Source organism: Coturnix japonica, unplaced genomic scaffold, assembly GCF_054131305.1.
Source record: "Coturnix japonica strain WE unplaced genomic scaffold, WE-NBRP24 Scf069, whole genome shotgun sequence".
NCBI lineage: Eukaryota > Metazoa > Chordata > Aves > Galliformes > Phasianidae > Coturnix > Coturnix japonica.
In genome coordinates this window covers 549,063-572,078 of record NW_028188972.1, presented here as the reverse complement: position 1 = coordinate 572,078, position 23,016 = coordinate 549,063, and the positions used below count along the sequence as shown (strand labels likewise).

Sequence of the window (23,016 nt, the reverse complement as noted above, 5' to 3'; positions counted from 1 at the left end):
GATGACCTTTTAAAACTTTTTTCATGCCTGCATTACTTGTGCTTCCTTGTAATAGGGATGTGTTTCACTTGAGGACTCAACAAGCATTATACTGAAGTCCCCTAAGAGCTCATTGGGAAGAATGAGAGATAAAACTTTAGGACAGGCAACACAGAAGTTCACCTTTTCACAGGTAAATTAATTGTCTTTAAATGATTTTAAGTTATTTATGGAAAAAGTTGCTTGTCTTCTGTTACTTCATATAAAGCAAACAAGTTTTCCTTAACTGTCTTTAGAATTATCAACGTGTATCTGACTCCTTACAAGTACCTAAATATTGCTTAAACAAAATAAAGAGATTAACCAGCTTCTTGGTAACTTTCAGGTGTTTGGACCTGAAGCAACTCAAGAAGAATTCTTTGAAGGTACTGTGAAGCAACCAGTGAAAGAGTTCTTAGAAGGATGTAATTGCCTTGTTTTTACGTATGGCGTTACAAATGCTGGGAAAACTTACACATTCCAAGGTATGAGCAGAAATGCTTTTTCCTTGAATTAATTTCTTAAAGTGAGAACTACTTCTAGAAGAGAGAGATGTTATGACTTCTTACCTAGTTACTCAACAGGCCTTGTACGTTGCCTTCTTTTGAATACTAGTAGCCTTGAAAAGTCGTCTTCTTCCATAACAAATATTACTAAATTTACAAGTGTGTAAGACAGCATACACTACAGTAACTTTGGTTTTTGTTCCTACTATAAATGCGTGCATCTTAAATGCTGTTCTTTATTTGAAGGCAAAGTATGTCTGAGTTTGTTTGATTTATTGTAGGCAGAAATTAAACATTCTGAAACATTTGATCAAGGTATTTCAATCTTTTTTCAAATTTCTGATTTTAGTAATAACAGCAGCATAGAAGATTGTGTTCCCTGAGCTTTAGTAGTACAGAAATAATACATCAATCTCCTTTCTGGCTGGGAGCAGTTGTTTTTTATGTTTAATATTGTCATAACAAATGAAACGATTGGGTTCACAGGAAACAAATTCCCCTTATTTCTGTTATTTAGTGTTCTGTTACTATGTATTTCCAATAGTTTTATATGCGTGGAGCTGAAGACTTTCCCACAGTAATACCTTTTTAGGACTTAAATATTAAGAATCAACAGGGTAGTATGTTCAAAAATTATCTTTCTATGCACCTTCCATACAGCACTATAGAAATTCTTCTGCGTATTGTCCTCTCTTGTGTTCATGACTGACTTTAAAACACTGAAGCTCGCTTGGTATTTAGTGACAGTGGAAAAACTAAGGCATGAAGTAGGCAAGATGTGGAGGTAGTTGTGTGCTCCAAGAAAAGGCAATGGGAAAGGAGCTGAGTTACTTTAACAGTTTTTATGAGACTTGTAGATATTTCTAAATAGGGTTTGTGGGACGAACGGAATGTTGTAGCAGAGACATCACTCTGGTTGTTATTTCAGGGTTGTTTCAGAGCGGGAAGGGAGCCTGGTAAACAGTTGAAAATCTGCACGTCTGTTAAATGTGGGAGTTTGCTGTGGGTTATTTTTTCTTCTTAAGGCTAAGCTTATGCAGAATATTCTGGCTGTTTTAAAGTGATGCCCTGTAATGTCTAGGGAATGGGATGTGAGCTGTTGCTTAAAGCCAGTATTTTTCAGGGAACAGTCTAGTAACACTGCAAACATTGCTTCAGACTGTAACTGGCCTCTAAGTTCTTTGTGTATACTTTGAGATTAGAATCAGTTATCTTTGTCTTCATTTATGTTTATATGTTGCTTACAATAGTAACCTGGCCCTTCTTTTGTGTATTGCTTACAGGGACAGAAGATGATGTTGGTATTTTGCCAAGGACGATGGATATGTTGTTTAAAACTGTTGGAGGAAGGCTATCCACAAAAATGGATCTGAAACCTATTCGGTGGAGAGATTACGTAAAACTGACTAATGACAAAGTGAGAGAAGAAATTGCTCTTAAAAATTCGTTGCTTCGTCTGACAAAAGAGGTAGGAAACTACTTTATAAAGAAATGATGAGTACATGCATCTTGTGATAGTTCAGTGTTATCCTTTCCATTCTGTAATGAAAGAGGGTTCTGTATTTACACACAGTTTTCTATTTGTCTTTCTGTTCCTGCTGAAAAAGAATGAAGCATCTTATTAGTGGTGCTACACCGCACTGGGGTATTTTAGTTGTGGAGTATGTTAACTTGATCTTACTGATGAGGTGGTTAAGTGTGGACTTCACAGTGTGAAAGGCAGGTGGCAGTAAAATTCCTTCTGAATTATTTCAAGAGCACAGCTGAGTATGAAGTCTGGCTCCAATGATATTTAAGTATTTCGGGGAAAAACAACACCTGTCTTCTACATGAACCAAAGATGTGTAAAACTGTTCTAGGTTTAGTGAGTATGTGGAAAGAAAATGCAGTGGACAGCTATATGCTGATCTCATCCTACTCCATTAGAGAGTTAAGATGCGATCGTGCAATATAGGTGCCTCTAGTTTCAAGAACCGTGTTCCTAGGTAAAATACTTGACCTTATAAGCTAAGTAGGTACAAGCTTTGCTGACTATACAAAGCCAGATCTGGGTGAGTGTCATGTAGATGAAAACTTCTATGTTAAAAGTTTTACTTCTAAGCATACTGTATCTGGTAGGTGAGATTCCTCCTTTTCAGTAGATGAGAATTTCTTTCTACTTTTGTGCTCTATAAAAAAGCAACACAACCTGAAGCCTGGGAACTGAGTATACATCTATGAACATCATGAGATCTACATGTTGGGAGCTATTCTGTATTTTCTATGACCAAACTACTTAAAAATATTATATTTACAAAATTTAGTCATAACTTCATTTGTGTAACACTTTGATAGCCTGAGTTAAGAAATAATAAGCTGCTTATCTACATTAAGTGATCGAGTATTCTACCTTAACTTCCTTTTCTGAGAGTTGACCTAATAAGCCATAGGATATGGAAGTCCTGAATTAAGAAAATCCCAATAAGAAAAATATTTCAGGAGTCCAAGATTCATGAAGGGTAAAATGCAGATTATAAATGGGCTATTGAAAATCATCTTATTAAATAACTCCTTTTCCTGTTGGGGATTCTCTCCCTATTTGTTCTTTTTCTTTCTGAATCAGGAAGCTGAAGTGCATCAGATCTTATAGTAAAGGAATTGTCAGAAATGAGTAGTAAGGTGAAACCAGTCAAAATGTGTAGCCAGGATTTTTGTGTTGGCACCTTGGAACTGTACTGTATTGTTTTGTGGTAGAGCAATACAGCTGCTTTTAAAATAAATAAATAAATAAATAAATAAAAGCAACCAGTGGTGTATTGGTGCTGTACATCAATAATAAATCCTAAAGTCTCTGTTTTCTTTCGTAGGTAGACCATCACAACAGCACTAATGACAAATCCCCAGCTGATTCTAAGGGTATGTTTTATATTAAACAGTAGCAATTAGAAAAGCTTCTGTAAGGTCAACGACTGGCTTTTTTGGCTAATGCTGATAATAAAAGGATTATTTAGCTTTTATTTGTAACAGAACGGAATAATGGGCAGGACATCTGGGCAGAAAACAGAAGGAATAAAATGGCTAGGAGACTACTGGGACATCTATCATAACCTGGTTTTATGAGGTGAAAGTAAAACAAAGAAAAAGAGTATGATTTGTGATAAGATCCCTAGTGGTTTTCCGACAGGCCTTTAGGGCACTTAAGAACTCACTAAATACTTTTTTTTCCCTAAAAAGTCAGAACGAAGTGTCCTTACTAGTTCAGTTCTCTATATTGTAAAGACTGAAGAGTTCTGATTCTAACCCAACTATAGATGTTAGATTGGGTTTTGGAAGTGAAAAAGCAAGCTTTATAGCAGGCGTGTCTTTGCAAATGTGTAGGGCAAGTGTCTTGACTTCCACATACTTGGTGTTTGTATGAGAGGTGGGGATTCTCTGTGTTTATGTTCTGGGAAAAGTTTTAAGCTGTAAGCTTAACTATTACTTATTTTTAAATGCAGCTAGTTTTGCTGTCTCTACATTGACTTGTAATATTTTCTACTTTGCAGGTGCAGAAAATCTCTCAGAAGGATCAGACCAACTTAGCAGATTATCTATAGATGATTTTGTGAAGTTCTCTGGGTTTCATTTTTTGAGATTTACAGTGAATGTTTTTATGATTTACTGGCTCCTTTATCAAATGACAGAAAAAAAAGGACACTTTGCCTTGCTCAAGACATCAAGGGATATTCTTACGTAAAAGGTAACTAGAATACTTTGCAAACTGCCAAGCTTGTCATGGAATAGTGTAACATGTTTCTTCTGAGATAGAAAACTCTTAAATGTGTTCAGTGTAGCTCTAGAAGTGTCTGCTTGAATGCGAAGGCAACAAGCTACATGTACGTATCTGCATCTTCAACAGTATTCTCCTTATTCCTGTACTTTGCCCATAAGGCCTGTGTGAACTCCACTGCCTTCATCATCCTTGAAAATGAGAGCCATACAGTCGTTATAATGCAGACAAAATCCAGATAACCCATCCCCAATAAAAACTACAAGCTAAAACAAAAAACTTCTCAGATTGACTTCTGCACCAGTGAATACAAACTTTGGGCTTCTGTAGTTTAAGAACTTAGCTTTTGTACTTTCAGTACTAAGGCTGCTTGCTTAATTTGGATGGAGCATACTTTAGTATACTGGTAGGATAAACTGTTGTGCTATACTATACCTTGCCCTTTTCTGTGGGAGGAAGAATCCTAGTCTTATCTGCCATCAGCTTGTCGTATGTTTGAGGCAAAGTTAATAAAGTATTTTATTGTCTTAACTAAATGTTCTTAGTTTGTATACCTTATTTCTTGTTCACTTTCTCTTTTGCTAATGAAGCTTGCAAAAATCACTTTTCCTTCTTTTGAAAGGTTTGCAGTGGGTTCAGATTCCTGATTCTAAAGAAGCTTTCAGACTTTTTAAACTGGGACAAAAACACCAGAGTTTTGCAAGCACAAAGCTAAATACTTGCTCCAGCTGAAGGTGGGAACTTTCACTAACATTGGGTGTAACATAGTGTGGGGAAGAGGGATGAATGAAAATATTGTTTATGGCTTTTTTTCGGGGAAGAGGCTTTAAAAAGGCTTGATATCTGGTGTTCCATGTGAAATTTTGTGACAGTTTGTGATTCTAGTGCTTTAAACTAGAAGGATTAGTCCTTCAAGCAGATAAGTGCATACAAAAGCTAAGTGTTTTATAAAAAACTCTCAACAAAACAACTAAGCCTTCTTCCATGTAAGTAATGGTGGTTCATGAGGGGGAAGAAAAGCAAAATAAACCAAGAAAGAATGTGTCTTTAAAAGGTTTAATGCATCTAGTAGAATTATTGTTAATTGAATTGTTCTGGAATAAATCCAGCAGTGTTTTGAACAGATGTTACAGATTTTAGAAAATGTGTGTATTTCTGGCTATTGACCTTGCTTCATTTCTCCTTTTAGCCACAGTATATTTACAATTAAGGTACTAAGAATCGGAGACCTTGAAATGCCACGAGTGACACGAGTCAATGAGTAAGTTCAGAGCAGAGTTCCCTTCTTCTTTTAGGATGAAATTGTCAGTTACTTTCAGTATTGATGTATTGATATTGGGCTACGGACACTAGGTTCCCTGATACAGCCTCCTGTATGAGTGGTGGTTCCCCATTTCCTGTCATTATGCAGTACTAAACCATCAAGTTGTAATGCTGTTCTATATCTTGTGCCCACTGTTCCACACAGTGTTCCTTTATCCTTCTCACTCAACTTCTGAACTAATGTAAATCCTCAGAAGGAAGAATATGGCAGAAAAATGGAAGCTGTGTTGGAAAAGAGTTTGGCAGGAAGTAGTGTGCAACTTCACTAGGAAAGCAACATTAAAAAGCATGAAAGGGTTCAAGAAATTGTTCCTCTAGGAGGAGTGGTTGTGTTGGAAATGATAAATAATCAATGTACATTCAAAGGCAAGAAAACTTAATTTTCCTTTTCTGCCTTCAGATTATCACTGTGTGATCTTGCTGGTTCAGAAAGGAATACCAAGACGTGCAATGAAGGTGACAGACTGAAAGAGAGTGGAAATATCAATGCATCTCTCCTAACTCTAAGCAAGTGTATTAGTGCACTCAAGATCAGTCAGCAGTCAAAGTAAGTCCTTGTACAAACTGTAAACTAGTTGTAGATTTCAGATATCATGTACAATGTTTAAACTATTGTTTAAAGTGCAGAGTACGAAACTATGTTATGAGTGAAAACTATCTGTAGGCTTCTGCAGATGTGTGAAGACTTAATGATCTAAGAAAGTGATCTATAAACTTGCCTTCATTTTGTTGTTGTTTTTTGTTTGTTTGTTTGTTTTTTCAAATAAAACCATTCTAGTTCTAAATTTCTGAATGTGTTATCATAGACTTAAGCAAATTAGCGTTGTGGTTTTTTTGTTTTTTTTTTTTCTGGCCTTGCCTTCTCAAACAAGTCCTGGGGCAGATTATAAAATTTGTTTTCACTATTTTCACTTTAAATGTGTGAAATGTTAGACCTTTTCCTCCTTTGTTAGTTAGTTGCATTTATCATTTAGTTCTGCTGTAACAGTTTTCCTCAGGGATATTGCTGTGCTTTGTCCTAGCCAAGAGACATGGTCAGAATATATATATTATATATATATAATTTGGAAAAGAAAAATTATATATAGATATATATAATTACATATATACATATAGATATATATAATTACATATATACATATATATATATATTTTTCCAAACCTTGATGCAACTTCATCATTCTTTCTGATCTAGCTAACCAAATTCAGAGAGAAGAAAGCCTGCTTGCTACTTCTGTCTGAGGTTGTGCTCTAAATGAGTGCAGACAGAGCTTTCTGTATTTTAAACAATGTAGTATTTATTTACAGTCACAGCTGGATATAATTGCAGAATTCTCTGCTGATTCTCATTTGAAGGTGTCTTTCTGTCCCAAAGATTAGGTGAGCTCTGTGTTCATGAAATGCCACACTGTGCCTGGTAGCCTATTCAAATTCTGTTATGCTTAAAAGTAGATGAAAATAGGCCTTGCTACTGGATTAGTCTCTTATCTGTCTGTCCTTTCTAGGGAAGAAGGATTCCTTAAAATTAGCTGCTGCTTAAAGTGCTTTGATTTATTCAGAACTGTTTTATTTGTTGGTCCTGATCACTTGAAATTTTAACAATATGGGGGAAATGTAGTGATGACTTTGATAGTAATTTTCTTTAAAATAAGAACTCATTTACCACTCCTGCACTAAAGCTACTTATGGGTCACGTGTGTTGTGACAGGAGCGTAGCTATGTGAAGCTTTTAGCTCTGTTGGCAGAATTCAGTAGCTGTAAAGAGTCCAGCAGGTAACCTCACTAGAGAACAGTGTGTTTAGTCACGCTTTAGGAGTTCTCTCCTAATTTTCTGTACATCACCAGCTGTTTGATTCAGTGGCTTAACCTTGGTTTAGGAAACACCAGAGATGTTGTGATAAGTATATGCTTCTTTATTTCCAAAGTATTTACTATTGTCCTTTCCTAGAGACAATATACTGAGAGAGTGGTTATCTCTGATTTTGTTGGGTACTGTTTTCTTAGAAGTAGATAGGTCAGTTTGCCAGATGTGGTAAGGGAAAGAGAAAGGTGAGAGAGAATTTAAGCTAACGTGAGGCTGTATGACCTATCTTAGGCTGGATGTTGAATGTACTTTTTGTTTTAAATGTTCTCGTGGGTTGTCTAAGAAGATAATGGCTGCATAGTAGCTGGAACAATCATACAACCTGTCTGCAAACTAGCAAAAAGATGAAATTCAAAACAACCCACAACTCAAAATGATTTAAAGACTAGTGCAGTTATTAATGTGTTGTCTTCCACTTGGATAGCTCTCACATTGAAATGAAGCTGTTAACTTCTGCTAATGGGATTTGTTGTGGTTTTTGTCTTCAAAGGGTGCAGCAGCACATACCGTTTCGTGAAAGTAAGTTAACACACTTTCTTCAGGGATTCTTCAGTGGAAAAGGGAAGATACACATGTTAGCAAACATCAGCCAGTGTGCTTCAACCTATGAAGAAACACTCAATGTGCTAAGATTCTCAGCTATTGCACAAAAAGTGAGTATGTTGTAGTCTATTTTGTTGATCAGTACTTATGATTTGCATTTAAAGAAAAAATTCTGTTCTTCTAAGAATATGAATCTATTTGTGTAGTATCTGTAGTGAATCTGGGTGTTTGTCTCCATACAGCAGTCAGGTTTTTTAATTTAGTGTTTTAGTTGAGCTTAATTTTCCTACAGAGTTTTCTAAAAATCTCTACTGGGGTCTTTGTGTTTCTTTGGGGCGTGAGGGCAGAAGCATCTTCTGAGAATCTCATTCCTGAAAAGTATTCAACCTAACAAGAAGCAACTTGTTACATCTGGAGGAGATTTTATGCTATTTACTTAATTTTTCTCTCTTCTCAAAATATGATCCCATGTAGGAAAGCAAATCCAGCTACCACATATGTTGCTGCTGTTGTAATTTTGAATATTGTCCAGTTCAAGTGTTGACAAAAGAAGTGGAGCAGCAAAGAGTTTGAAAAGCTGTGTTATGGCCATCAGATGCTTCAGTGGGAAAGTGGGGGTTAAGCGGAATGAGTAGGAGTGAGTGCTATGATATAACACTGAAGAAGTTAAGCTGTCAGATCAGTGCTACAGTCTTGATGGAAAACTTTGAAGTGCTGAGAGTTTGTGTTTGAAGCACAATTGATGGATGTGTGCCCTTGGATTGTGGCCTTATCTGAAAGAGGTTAAGTGTGAAAGTAGAGGGAGCAGTCTATGAGGGTGATGTGGCGCTGCAGGACAAAGAACTGAAAAGATGATGATCAGTTGCATTGAATGCAACTGGAAACTCAAAACATAAAAAAAGCAGAAATCTATGGCTGCATGAAGTGGCAGTTCTTGTACATTGTTTGCCTAGTGAAACTCTTGAGGTTAAAAGCAGGATTGGAGTCTGCAATAACTCCTTTGTACTTTCTTGAAAACTGGTTTAAGTAGTGACCAAACATCAAATACTATAAAATATATTAGCTGTTACTAGAATGCCACTTATCTTCCCCCCATATGAATCACTGTCATGTTGTATGTGAATTTGTGAGGTGGGTTTTGAAGCTGAAATTAAAAACTTCTTGTATGGCTGTCTTCATAGTGGCTATCCAGACTATCTGTAGAAATAACAGCTATTATGTAGTCAGCTATTCACCAGTTTTAACTGATTATAAATTACGTTTCAGGGTGGAGAACATAGCATAGTGCCTGACACCTGTGTTGATCCTGAGGGCATTCTTGATTCTGTGCATTATGATGTCATGGATATTAAAGAGCAAGCTGAGGCAGCACATAGTTCCATTGTATCCCTGGGGGACCCGAAGGAAGATACTGGCTGGTTTGAAAAGCAGCTGGAGAAAACTAACTTTGAACTGATGGAGACCAAAGAAGAGCTAACAGAGAAAAACAGCAAACTACTTAAAACTGAAGAAGAGCTGATGCAGAAGAACAAAGGTGAGTTATGCGATGTGAAAGGTAGAAGACAGAAATAGTTCATTAATCTAAAAGAGAAATAACCAGTTTGAGTAGGAATTAGAGGAGATGTTCTACCTTTGGAACCATAGCCTGTAGATAAGTGATTGTTTGTTCCTTGTGTATATTCAGGTTCAGCAATTCCACGGTTTTTGGTTATTTCTTTTCTTTTTTTCCCCCTCTCCTTTAAACTGCAACTAGCAGCTTTACGCTTTCGTAAGTATGGGGTTAAATGTCTATATCTTGATTTTTACTTTTATATTGTAATCTCTACTCTTCTTTATGTCTTGTTGATGCAATGTTTTCGTTCCAAGAAATATAGAAAACTTTTGAATCACTCCCAATAAGTGAAGACCACATGCAAATTAATTAATCTGTTCAAAAGCTACCTAAACGTTAGAATATCTGGAAAAATTGATTACTTAATAAACTATCTATTGGCTACTTATGTAATACAACCTTTTCTGTGTGTTACAGACTTTGAAATGCAGATGATTAAATTGGATGAGTCTGTTGAGCAACTTAAAGAAGCAACTGAGGTAACTTTATCAAGAAGATGTTGTGTAAAATTGTTTTAATACCAACTTGTGGTAGCTTAAAATGCTATTCCAGTAGGCTCCATTAATAGATTTCTTACCGAGCTTAGCTTAACTGAATTTGCCTTTAATGCATTAATTCAGCTACTTAACACTACATTAGAAACTGATGACTGAATTTTTTTTATTTTTTATTTCCAAGAAAATGATGCACCAAATGAAAGGATTCGAGAGCTAATGGACATAGTGGTGCAGAAAGATGACATTATTACAGAGCTACAAGACTTAAAATCTCATTTAGAAGAAAAAGTAAAAGATTATGTGAGTTTTACACACCTCCGTATCCTTATACAAAAAAAGGAAAACACTAATTCTATGCTTGTAATCAACACATTTTTGGAAAACTGATTTTCTGTATGTAGCTGGTACTCGCTTGAAATTGTAAACAATTCAAATTTATCTGAAGGTAGTTGTTGTTAACACAAACAACAAAAATATCAGTGTGTTCCACTAACTCCTGCCTCACACTCCTACATCAGAGGAAGAGCAACAGTAAAAGTATGTTGAGTAGAGTTGGAAGTACGAGTATGAATGGTCAGGATATCTCCACGTTCTATGCAGTCCATAAAACTTTATCCTGACTAATGTACCGCGAGCTACTGAATATGTGAAGACTAGCTTGATTAAGTATGTGTGCATACCACTTCTGGTGGTTTTTGTTCATTTTTTGATGTTTGGTAGCCTGAAGAAGCTCTGAAAACATTTATAGTTAATTCTGTCACTCAGATCTCTAACCTTGTAAGCTTAGCAACTTGACCCTTCTTAGTCTTTGACTGTCTGCATCACTGCAACTTAGTATTTCCATGGTATTAAAGCTGACTGTGATGAGTAGTCATGTCCTCACCTATTACTTCTTCCAAGAACAAGGCTCCAACTCTATCTGTGAGATTGTGTGGCCTGAACACTTCTGAGGCTTTTCTTTTCATAAGTTACTAAAGATGAATAATCAGTCCTTGGCAGTGCCAGCATGGCTTAACAATCGTCATCTTGTAAGTAAGGAAGCTTCACTTGTGGTCAAGAACACAATCTAAAATATGCGTGACAGAGCTGACTAAGCTTTAAGGTTGGATTATATCTGTCACGATGAAAGTGATTTTAGCAGCTTAGCAGAAGTGTGATGTGATGAACTTGTATGAGAGCTGACCATTTGCTCTTTGACCATGTTTGTAATTTTGTTGACTTCTTGGAAACAGGAAATTCTTTGATAAACCGGTAAACTCTTGATTGTGTGCAAGTCTTTTACTTTGTAACCTGCTAGGCTCTTGCTTTCCCTTGTATACTCTACCGAGTATTGCACTTGTCATTATCGAAGGTGTACTTGTTCTGTCTGCTATTGAAATTTGTAACTGATGTCTATAGAGTCACCGGGTAAATATTTTAGCTGTATGGTTTTGTGTAAATATTTGCCTACAGAAGATTACTGAGAGTTAAGTGCTCCTTTTGTTAAGCTTCAATGTAACTGATCTTTTATCAATACAGGAAAAGACTACCTACCATTTAACTACCATTAAAGCAGAACCGGCAGAAGAGAACACTAATAAAGGAACTGAAAGCAGCCAATTTTCAGTGCTTTCAGTTAAAGCACTGAAACAAGAGAAAACTGAGTTGGAAGTGGGAAGAAAGCACAGTACTGATGAAGATAAGCCTACTGTGGAAGAGCCACCTCCAAAGAAAGGTACAGTTTCTTCCATCCTTGAACAGGGTGTCTTCCAAAACAATAAATTGCTTCCTATTCAGGATAGGAAGCAAAAGGCTGTGAAGCACGTTACCTTATGGTATAAGGAGAAAAGCCACTGTGTTAAACTGTAAATAGAAGTAACTGTTATGTAAATATCCCTTTTTCAGAAGGTCCTATGCTGTTCATTTTTGAATGCTTAAGAATAAAAGATTTTTGCACTATTTTTTTCCTTTTTGCTGCTTTTTCCTCATCTGTTGATGCACTTGCAGATTTGGTAATAGTTTTAAAGCAGTTTCTTTAGGATTGTTTCAACTGCTGTTGCTGATCTTCTGAGTAGCATCAGCTGTTCAAGTGCTTTTTTTTTGTTTGTTTGTTTTGTTTTTCCTGAAGCAACTATCAAAATTGTTGACGACCTGCTAATTGCTCGCTCATGGGCAATATTTGAGCAAAATGGTTTGGATAAGCTCTGATGCATTTAACTTCATTTCTGGGCACAGCTGAGCATCAGTGTTCCTAGAATTACGGAAGGCATATACAATATAGAAGGGAAAATCTAAAACTTAGCTGTATTCCCTTCCTTTCTTGTATTCCTCTTGCAAAATATGTGCAAGGGAGAAAGTCAAGGCCTTCTTTGGATGAGATGCTGTTCTTGGATGATTTGTCCCTGCTGCCTTTATTTGGCATAAATATTGAATCCTAATGTGACCACTGAATGGCATCACATATAAGCATCTTACCAGAGACTGAGGGAGGGATGTGGACTCCTCCATACTCCAAATAGTAGTGGGTTTGTTCTAATCATATGACCAAAGCTCTCATTTAAAAATTAATGACAGCAATGCTCCACATAGGAATTAAAATGGGTAGCTGATAGTCACAATGTCAGCATGAAGTTTTCTGTTAAGAAGTACTGAGTATTCAATCATGTTAAAATTTTCTTCTATTTGTGAGTATTAATAGCATCCAATTTCAAAAACTGCTTAATATATATTCTTTAGCTATGTTAAATATACACAGTAGAACAATGAGCACAGGTATGTTGTGCTGGTTCTTTAGTAGAATTAGTTATATAAGTAGCACGAGCAAAAGTGTTTTAGGAGATGCTAGGTTATCTCAGCTTCAAGTTCAGGGTATTTACACCATTCTCTGAGCTTTTAGGTCTTGTTTCCTATGCTCTGTAATAATGCTTTTTCCCTACTTCCTGTGTAAGGAGCTTCTAGACTGAACATTAAACATCTTCTCCCTAGTCTTATTTATCTTGCTTTAGTGCTTGCTTGTTGTTTTCAGCATAAAGTGTTTAGATTACTTATAAATCATTTTCCCCTCACTAGTGTTGCTGGGAGCAGCAATCAAAACCCAAAACCTGGTTTGGGGTGGAATATGCCACTGCTGTTTCTTCAGTATGACTTTTAAATCAGTTGAGGGCTGTATATAAAACTCCTTAGATGAGTTAAGAGGCTGTTTCCATGCAGTACATGTGAATCTGTATGTAATGCAGGCTGAACGTGGGCGCTATAAAATTCTGCATTTCTGTAGTTGTAGTAATAAAAGGACTGTACAAGAATCACCATGGAATATATTGTTGTGGTGACCCAATCCCTAGTAAGTCTTGACTTATATTTATTTTTTTTAATACTTAAAGTATGCATATTATGGAATGGACATAACTGGATTCTAAAGCAATGATGAAATACAGCAGAAGTTGCTTTTGATAGAAAGAAAATGCATGTGATTTTAGCTAATTGCTCACCAGTTAAAGAAAAAAACAGCCCCAAGAAAATGGAATATTTATGGAAACTTGAATCTGCAAATTTGTACAACTTTATGAGTGAACTTTATATGCAAAAGAGTAAGTGTGGACAGAAGTAGGAATCCTCATATTTTGTTTAGAGATCAACTGAATAAGAGAGACAGATATCAACACTTAAGTGATCAACTTGTCCAGGGTTTTATCTTTCTTTTGAAAGTAAGAGGACTGTGAGTTGGAATGAAATTTCTTAGAGAACTGTTTATCTACCATTTAGATGTAGATGGAGTGATTCCTGGCTGCCTTATAGGGATTGCTGAAGCAGGGAAGATAGAAAGAATATAGCTGTGAATTATCTATCTCGTTCCCATGTTTCTTAAATCTAATTATATTTTCTACTGGTGTGGAGTGGAAGGTTTGAGTAGTGCCATGGTAAAAGTGTTCTTCCAGACTGAAAACCTTTTGCTGTTAATTCTGTATAGAAATCTGAGGCACCTGAATACGTGTCCAGAGGACTTTTAATTCCTTCACTAGTATCAAATACTATGTGATGTGAGGGTATGGCTTGCATATTATGACAGTTTTTCACTTAGAAGTTGCTACTTGGTGTTGTGAACTGCTATGTAATAATGATTTTAATCAATCTGAGCTACATTCCTTTTCCCTTTTTTTTGTTTGTTTGTTTGTTTGTTTGTTTTACAGTAGTTGTAAATGAGAGAAAGAAAAAGAACACTGTAGAGCAAAGGACAATTGAACACATGAAACAAAAGTGCTCCGCGTACCGAAAGGAAGTACTAGCACTGAGGGAAAGAACTGAAATCTTGGAACATCATTTAACTGTGCTTGAAGAACAATGCAGAAGAGAAAAAAATAAAAAAGAAGATTTCAGTAAGCAGGTAACAAGCCTGCGTATTGAGCTTTCTTTTTCTGAAGAAACAGCTGATGTCCTCCGTGAACAAATTCTGCAGGGTCAAGCTGACTATCGGGGAATTGCTTCTGAACTGGATGAACAGAAATCTATAAATATGACACTAGAAGACAAAAATGCCCAACTAACTAACAACATAGAAGTTGCCAAAGAATGTATAATTGATAAAGTGTCACAAGTAAAAGAAATGCGGACCAAATTAGATGAATTATACAAATGTCACTTAGAGTTTCACGCCATCGGTACTGACTTTGTCAGTGTAAAGGATTCCTCAGACTCTGAAAAAGATGAGCCAGGGACATCTCAAATTAGTTCTGCATGCATTCAGTCACAGACTTCTTCCATCTCAGATCTTGTGCAGGACCTCTCCTTTAACTATAGTCTTGAAAGGATTTGGGAAGTATGCAGAAGTATTGTTGATGTTTCCTCACAAAAAAGTCAGCACATCAAAGCACTGCTTCAAGACAATGAAAACCTAAAGGCGGGACTGAATAATGCTGAAAATCATAATCGTCAACTTGTAATGAAGCTATGTGAGATTACAACTCACACTAGTCAGGAAGATGATCTTGTGAATCAGTTACATGACCAAATAGAAAACTCAGGAGTTTGAAGAAAAGACTGCAGAAGATCAGAGAGTGATTGCACAATTTCAGGAGGAAGTTGCCAACTGTGAGGTAAAAATAAGAGAGCTTGAATATCTCCTGGAGGCTTCCAAGACAATGGAAGACAATGTGTCAAAACTCAATGAATTACTTAAAGAAAAATAATCTATTATTGTTAATCTAGAGACAGTTACAGCAACTCTGCAGGAGAGGTCTGCAAATACAGACAAAAAGGTTGAAGAGTTAAGTAGCAATGAAGCAAATCTGATTCAAGAAGTTCTGCAGCTGAAAAACAGCTTGGAGCAGATGAAACACTCTCTTTGGGAAAAGGAAAAGAGTGAAATGGAGAAAGTGCAACGTATAGAATCGTAAGTAACCACTGAGTTAACTTAGAGCCCTTTGAGAATGAACTAGAGTTAAAAATAGTTAATGGGAACATCCCTTCGACTTAATGCATCTGCATGCTTATCAATGGCCAAACTACTACTTTAGGATGCTTTGGTATGCTACTTGAGTTCCAAGGGAAAACAGGAGTGTGCAAGGAAATAAAGAATAATATGGGGATTTCTGGTGGTTTTGTTGTACATCCCTCAGAATAGCATCTGAATAATTTATTGCTTCAGAATCTGATTATGAGAAGCAAGCTGAAATTCAAAAGTAATTGTTTAAATCTTGTCACTGGTCTAGATAGATTTAAGAGTCTATTTACAAATAGAAACCATCAGGCAGGGCATGGATTAAGCTGTAATTGCTGTTTCCATGAGATGTGTAACAATAATGTTCTTTGTGTCTTTATTTTTAACATAAGGCTAGAAAATATTCTTTCTGAGAGTTCTGCCCTTGTACTGAATTTGAAAAAAGATTTGCAGAGGAAAGAAGAAGAGTATGCAGATCTAAAAGACAAACATTCTGATGCCAAGAAACAAATTCAGCAAGTACAAAGCGAGGTTTGTAGTCAACTGAGATATTTTTTTCTGTAAGATTATGCTTGGCTTTCTGCTGTTAAAACTTGTCAAACTTTAACTATGAAGCTGGAAATTTCACACTAGTGTGGCTAGCAGCAAATCTTAGGTAAAGTTGCCATTGAAGCTCTAGAGGGGACCAGAAGTTAAAACATGGTTTCACATAGATAATGAACAGAGGAAAGTAAAGTTGGTTGGTAGTCTGGAATAAGGTTTGTGAAGAGTATAGCTAATCTGCCTCTGGAGGGGACTTGTTATTATCTCTACGTTACTGGTGACTTGCCATTGGTATCCGTGGTAACTCCAAAGCCTAAAACCTAAGTCTTGTGAAAAAACGCTGATAACTGGGAAGAAGAATGCTATTTACTTGAAGAGAAATAGACTAATTTCCAGAGGCTCTTTAATATAAGCATGTATATTTTTTTTCTTCAATTTCAGCTTCAGTGATGTTAATAGTTAAAATTTAATTATTAAACAAGAAGATATCTTAAAACCCATTTTGCAGGAACTTAGTCTGAAAGTTTATTGGGTGTGCTTGGGGTGGAAAATTGAAGCTTAAAAATGAATTCATGTCTTCCTTGGTAACCTTGCACTTGCTGTCGTTTTCGTACTCAGCACTTGTTTGTGAATTCCTCTTTATTTAACAAAGAAGTATTTGGCCAGGTTGGATTACAGAAGTCTTTTAATTAACCGTGAGCTGTGCTTACATTACAGGTGTCCTCGATGCGTTCTGTGGAGGAATCCCTCAGGAACAAGATGGAAGAACTTGAAAGGATTAATAACCAGTTTAAGGATGAGCTGGATTATAAAGACTTCTATATCCAACAACTTAAGCAGGTATTTTTCTTGCTCTTAATTTTTATTAAATGAATGATGCAGGTTTTCCAAGCAACAGGAAAAAGGTCAAAAAAAACAAAAAAAAATTGGAGCAAAATGAAAGTGGCCAACTGAAATTAGTGGTAGACCATGAAAGATATTCAAATAACTAGTCACTACAGAGCACTGGCAGATTGCTTTAAATACAATAATCTGCATAGTAAATACATATGTAATACATGCATGTAACCTGATCTTGTTGAGTGACATCACGATATGTTAATTGAAATGTCTTACCATAAACTCTTTTTATCAGCTTGAGTCCTTATTTATGCTATATGAAAAACTTATTAATTCTAGGCTGTCTTAAAGATTCTGCTTGTTTTTACTGTGTATGCTTTTCTTTCAACATGAAATATAGGAGCTGGTGGAAACTGAGAGGATGGAAGATATCTCCAAAGACTATGACCAACTATGTGACGGTCAGCCATTATTTGTGTGTGTGTGTGTGTGTGTGTGTGTGTGGAATATCCGTGTAAATGTTGTCACATTGCTAATGACTTTGAGTCTTCTGTGTTTCGATTTTAAAACATGTCTGCATATATTTGTATGTAAATATTTCAATGGAGATGCTCTATTTCTTTTAAAAGAGCTTTTGGTCATGGGAGAATCTTGATTTGAGAATAATGGGAGCTAGTAGGGAGTTCATCTGTAAATTTTCAAACCTTCAGATCTGTGTGCAAGGGATAGAATAATTGAAGTTATGCGGATGACATTAGAAGAACAAGTGGAAATGCGTCTTGGACAAGATGAAATACTTCAAGCTCAGTTAGAAGAGAACGAAAAATTAGCTTCAGGTAATCTTTCCAGGGAACGGGAGCAAGGATGCAAAAGGGGTTTAGACGTACTGTGATAGCCACTTCCATTTTCATGTGACTGTTACTTAGGCATTAACGTTCCATAGTAAACAACAAATCTCTTGTAGTTAAAGGCTTCTGTTATTTCTTTATGTCTGTAGCAGATAAAACTGAAGCGGCTTTAGTAAAAAGTCATTGGTGTGGTATTTCAAATATATATTTGAAATGATATGCTATCTAACCTCATTTTGTGTATTGAGTAGAACTGATTGCATGGAAACAGAAATACAGTGAACTGGAATACCAGAGCAATGGTGACTGGCAGCAAAAGAACAACGAAAGTGATGAGGCAAATTTGAATGAAAACAGTACAGAATTAATAAAGCTGCAAAAAGAGCTGGAGGTAACTTAACTTCAAAGTTGTAACTTGATAAAGTAAACTGTTATATTGATTACAGAAACTTCCTGTAAAAGCTGCAGTGCAACATGCAGTAGGGACCAGGTGCAGCTTTTTTGTGGTACGTTAAGAATGGCATCACTGATGCCCCCATAGTATAGGAAGTGTAGCCTTCCCTACATTATGCTGCCATGAGCAGTGCTTCTTTTGCTGGCCTCTGAACAGTTAGTTGTCTTATCCCATCTGATGTTATTTTTTGTTGTTGTTGTTTGTTTGTTTTTTTAAATAAAAGTAATGGGCTGGCAGTGGGAGTTTTCTAAGTGAGTATACAATAGGTTACATCCACTGTGTTAGTGGAATGGTTCTGAACTTCTTTCCTCCTTCACCTTGAGTAAGCTTATTCATGATATTTTTTTTAATGCGCAGAGCCAATTCCCTTTTTCAAGAAGAGGGGAAAGTTGAACATTCATTGCTTCATTCTATACCACGTCAATGTGCTATAAGCAGAGTATACTTATACAATTGCTGTTTGCAAGAAAGGAATACTAACTCAAAGCAAATTGTAATTTACGGTGTATTTGTCAAAACTGTTTTCTGTTAGTTGCTTGGGCAACTAATATAAGCTATCAAAATCATCATCTAACTTTATCACCAGGAAGCCTTTTTTGTTGGGCTGCGGGTCTACTAATTTTCCTTGGTTAAAAGATATTTATTTTTTCCAAGCAGTTTCTCAGGTGCTCTGTCCTATATATGAGAATGTCTGCCAGTAGGTTTGATAGGAAAGGAGACTACTCCTACAGTGTAAACTGTGTTGCTTTTCTTTGTCTTTCAACCCTGAAGGAGCTGCAAGTTTTTCTACAACTGCTGCAAGGCAGCGTAAAGTGTTAGAAGTTTTTAAGTTAAAAGAGTTTTTCTTATACTGACTTTTGGTGTAAGTTCTGTAAAGCTTGTGTGAACATTTATAAAGAAAAAGAGATGTTTTATGGGGGCTCTCCAGTCTGAATAAGAAATACTGGAAATGATTATTTTTTAATGGAAAAGAACTAATGATTATCCAATACCTGCCTTTGGGAATATTCTGTAGTAAAAACTGCTAATGTTTCTGTTATCTTGCAGAAACAAGTCTATTTAATGATGACCTGGCTTTTAAGACTTTTATTCCTTAATGACTCACTATTTCATTTTTGGTTTCTTTGAAATAGGAAAGTGAGACTAAGTATCAAACTGATAGAAAAAAGTGGCTGGAGGAGAAAGAAGAGCTCCTAAATCAGATAAAAGAAGCTGAGAATCTTCGCAACAAAGAAATGAAACAATTTGCTGAGGACCGACAACATTATGGAAAGCAACAAGCAGAAACTGTAAGTGATGAGGTCCTGGCAGAGTTGTCTGGTGCCTGTAGTTTGGAGACAACTACATACCAAGTATTAACAGTAAGGGTGCATAAGAGCAGCTTGTCCAAGTCCCCTTGCTTTCTTATGCGGCAAAGCCCATATGAGAACTGCTTGATTTGGAAAAGGAAGGAATGGGGGGGCCACAAAAAGAAAGATCTTTCATAAGTGCATAATGAAATGTCACGTATGTGGGACATCAATAAGAAAATTACAGTTGAAAAATAGATCACTATTTAATGAGGCTAAGAAAGTATTTTGTACAATAGCTTTTGTTTGTTCTCTTTTCTGCAAAGCAGAAGTCCATTAAGCCTTTATAAGGAAGAAAAGGCAATTGAGTTTCTAAAGAAACCCCACAAACTTCTCTCCAGATACTGAATAAAAATACTCGGTCAAACGGCCACAGTTTTGCTCCTTTATCACTTTCCAAATAGTGACTGATAACAAAGTCACTTGAGTTACTTGAGCTGTTTGCTGGGCTCTTGTCATGTAACTTCTTAAACATGTGAATCTGTACATTCTGCAAAGCTTTTTTTACATCTGGAAGTAGTTAGTCCTGACTTTCTGGACCTGCAAGCAGCATAGAAGGATGTGAGGAGCTTAGTATGATTATCACTTTGTGACTTTATTTTCCTAAAGCTCATTAGTAATCATTAAATGAGCAAATTGAAGTTGTTAAATAATACTAATATTTTTTCACAAGGAGAGTAATGTAGGTTGTCTAATAGAAGCATGGTTTTGCTTCTGTAAGTTTGTAGTGCAACTAGTTCTAGAGCTCCTGTGGATCTTGAAGAGATCATACATTTACTAAGACTGTAAAACGGTGCTAACTACCGAAGTGTTAGAACAGTTCAGTGTGTAGTAGGTGATGTTCACTGTTCATCTGTTCTTCATTTAGGAAAGACTTGTTGCCCAGCTGGAGGAAAAGGACCGTAATCTTCAAAAGTGGCGTGAGGAGAGAGATCAGTTAGTAGAAGCTTTGGAAGAACAGCTCAAAAGTTTGGCTTTAAATGAAAGCTTGGAGCAGATGAAACATTCTCTTCGGGAAAAGGAAAAGAGTGAAAAGGAGAAAGTGCAACGTATAGAATCGTAAGTAACCACTGAGTTAACTTAGAGCCCTTTGAGAATGAACTAGAGTTAAAAATAGTTAATGGGAACATCCCTTCGACTTAATGCATCTGCATGCTTATCAATGGCCAAACTACTACTTTAGGATGCTTTGGTATGCTACTTGAGTTCCAAGGGAAAACAGGAGTGTACAAGGAAATAAAGAATAATATGGGGATTTCTGGTGGTTTTGTTGTACATCCCTCAGAATAGCATCTGAATAATTTATTGCTTCAGCATCTGATTATGAGAAGCAAGCTGAAATTCAAAAGTAATTGTTTAAATCTTGTCACTGGTCTAGATAGATTTAAGAGTCTATTTACAAATAGAAACCAACAGGCAGGGCATGGATTAAGCTGTAATTGCTGTTTCCGTGAGACCTGTAACAGTAATGTTCTTTGTGTCTTTATTTTTAACATAAGGCTAGAAAATATTCTTTCTGAGAGTTCTGCCCTTGTACTGAATTTGAAAAAAGATTTGCAGAGGAAAGAAGAAGAGTATGCAGATCTAAAAGACAAACATTCTGATGCCAAGAAACAAATTCAGCAAGTACAAAGCGAGGTTTGTAACTCCAAAGCCTAAAACCTAAGTCTTGTGAAAAAACGCTGATAACTGGGAAGAAGAATGCTATTTACTTGAAGAGAAATAGACTAATTTCCAGAGGCTCTTTAATATAAGCATGTATATTTTTTTTCTTCAATTTCAGCTTCAGTGATGTTAATAGTTAAAATTTAATTATTAAACAAGAAGATATCTTAAAACCCATTTTGCAGGTACTTAGTGTGAAAGTTTATTGGGTGTGCTTGGGGTGGAAAATTGAAGCTTAAAAATGAATTCATGTCTTCCTTGGTAACCTTGCACTTGCTGTCGTTTTCCTACTAAGCGCTTGGTTGTGAATTCCTCTTTATTTAACAAAGAAGTATTTGGCCAGGTTGGATTACAGAAGTCTTTTAATTAACTGTGAGCTGTGCTTACATTACAGGTGTCCTCGATGCGTTCTGTGGAGGAATCCCTCAGGAACAAGATGGAAGAACTTGAAAGGATTAATAACCAGTTTAAGGATGAGCTGGATTATAAAGACTTCTATATCCAACAACTTAAGCAGGTATTTTTCTTGCTCTTAATTTTTATTAAATGAATGATGCAGGTTTTCCAAGCAACAGGAAAAAGGTCAAAAAAAACAAAAAAAAATTGGAGCAAAATGAAAGTGGCCAACTGAAATTAGTGGTAGACCATGAAAGATATTCAAATAACTAGTCACTACAGAGCACTGGCAGATTGCTTTAAATACAATAATCTGCATAGTAAATACATATGTAATACATGCATGTAACCTGATCTTGTTGAGTGACATCACGATATGTTAATTGAAATGTCTTACCATAAACTCTTTTTATCAGCTTGAGTCCTTATTTATGCTATATGAAAAACTTATTAATTCTAGGCTGTCTTAAAAATTCTGCTTGTTTCTACTGTGTATGCTTTTCTTTCATCATGAAATATAGGAGCTGGAGGAAAAGGACCATAATCTTCAAAAGTGGCGTGAGGAGAGAGATCAGTTAGTAGAAGCTTTGGAAGAACAGCTCAAAACTTTGGCTTCTATTGCCATACAAAAAGAGACAGAAATAGCAGAACTGAGACAATCTGCCTTAAAGGATTCAAGCAAGGTCAGCTCTCCTTTCCTCCTACCTGATTAGCTACCCATAAATTCTGTAAAACTCCTGTACCTGCTCTTTGTATTCTGGGTGTGCTTCTGTTCTTGAACACTGTCGTATTGACATCATGTGCAACTAACCAAAAAAAGCACCAGCTTTTATTTTTGTTTTTCAGAAACAGAATTTCTGTTAATTACTAAAATTTCATTTTTTTCAGTAGTTCAGATAAGCAGATGTCAGTTTGATGCTTATGATCCTACAGTCAGACTGGACATCTGTAGCTTTTTCTGATAATTCACAGCATTTCCGGATCCCAAGCTAGGCTCAATACTCAGACAGTAGTTCTGTCTCAGGTTTCTTACTTTCTTTGCTTTCTCTGAGGTAGTATCTACAATGGCATGAAAAGACAGAAGGGGACGTGGAGAGAGATTAAGGGAAGCATCAAAAAGCAGAGGGGGGATGATCTCTGGAAGTTGCATTTCTTATTTCAACATCCAGCTTTTAATCAGGATAGCCAATCTAAGCCGTAGCATAGAATTTCAGAAGCTAAACAGAAGACTAAATGAGTTGTGCTCTTTTGAGAATGTTTGGATTCACTTTCTCTGAGAAGAAAGATGTTCTCATAGCAAAACTTCCCCTACAACTGCCGACTTTCTCACAGTACCGAGGATTTGGGAACAAATAAAAGCTCGGGTTATTATATCTTAAGGGAGATGAAGGCTGAAG

The 23,016-nt window shown here is 36.2% G+C and overlaps 1 pseudogene across 1 annotated transcript; it reads left to right on the top strand.

The window, feature by feature from the left end:
• Window positions 1–67: 67 nt before the first annotated feature.
• Window positions 68–22,440, top strand: LOC146751666 (uncharacterized; annotated as a pseudogene). The gene is made up of 20 exons (XR_014941282.1): window positions 68–172; window positions 365–503; window positions 1,808–2,007; window positions 3,371–3,419; window positions 4,102–4,242; window positions 4,895–5,006; window positions 5,462–5,533; window positions 5,996–6,142; window positions 7,950–8,109; window positions 15,289–15,476; window positions 15,917–16,055; window positions 16,785–16,907; window positions 17,308–17,368; window positions 17,618–17,743; window positions 18,007–18,146; window positions 19,343–19,498; window positions 20,427–20,617; window positions 21,058–21,196; window positions 21,618–21,740; window positions 22,141–22,440. The product of XR_014941282.1 is annotated as an uncharacterized LOC146751666 (transcript).
• Window positions 22,441–23,016: the final 576 nt, after the last annotated feature.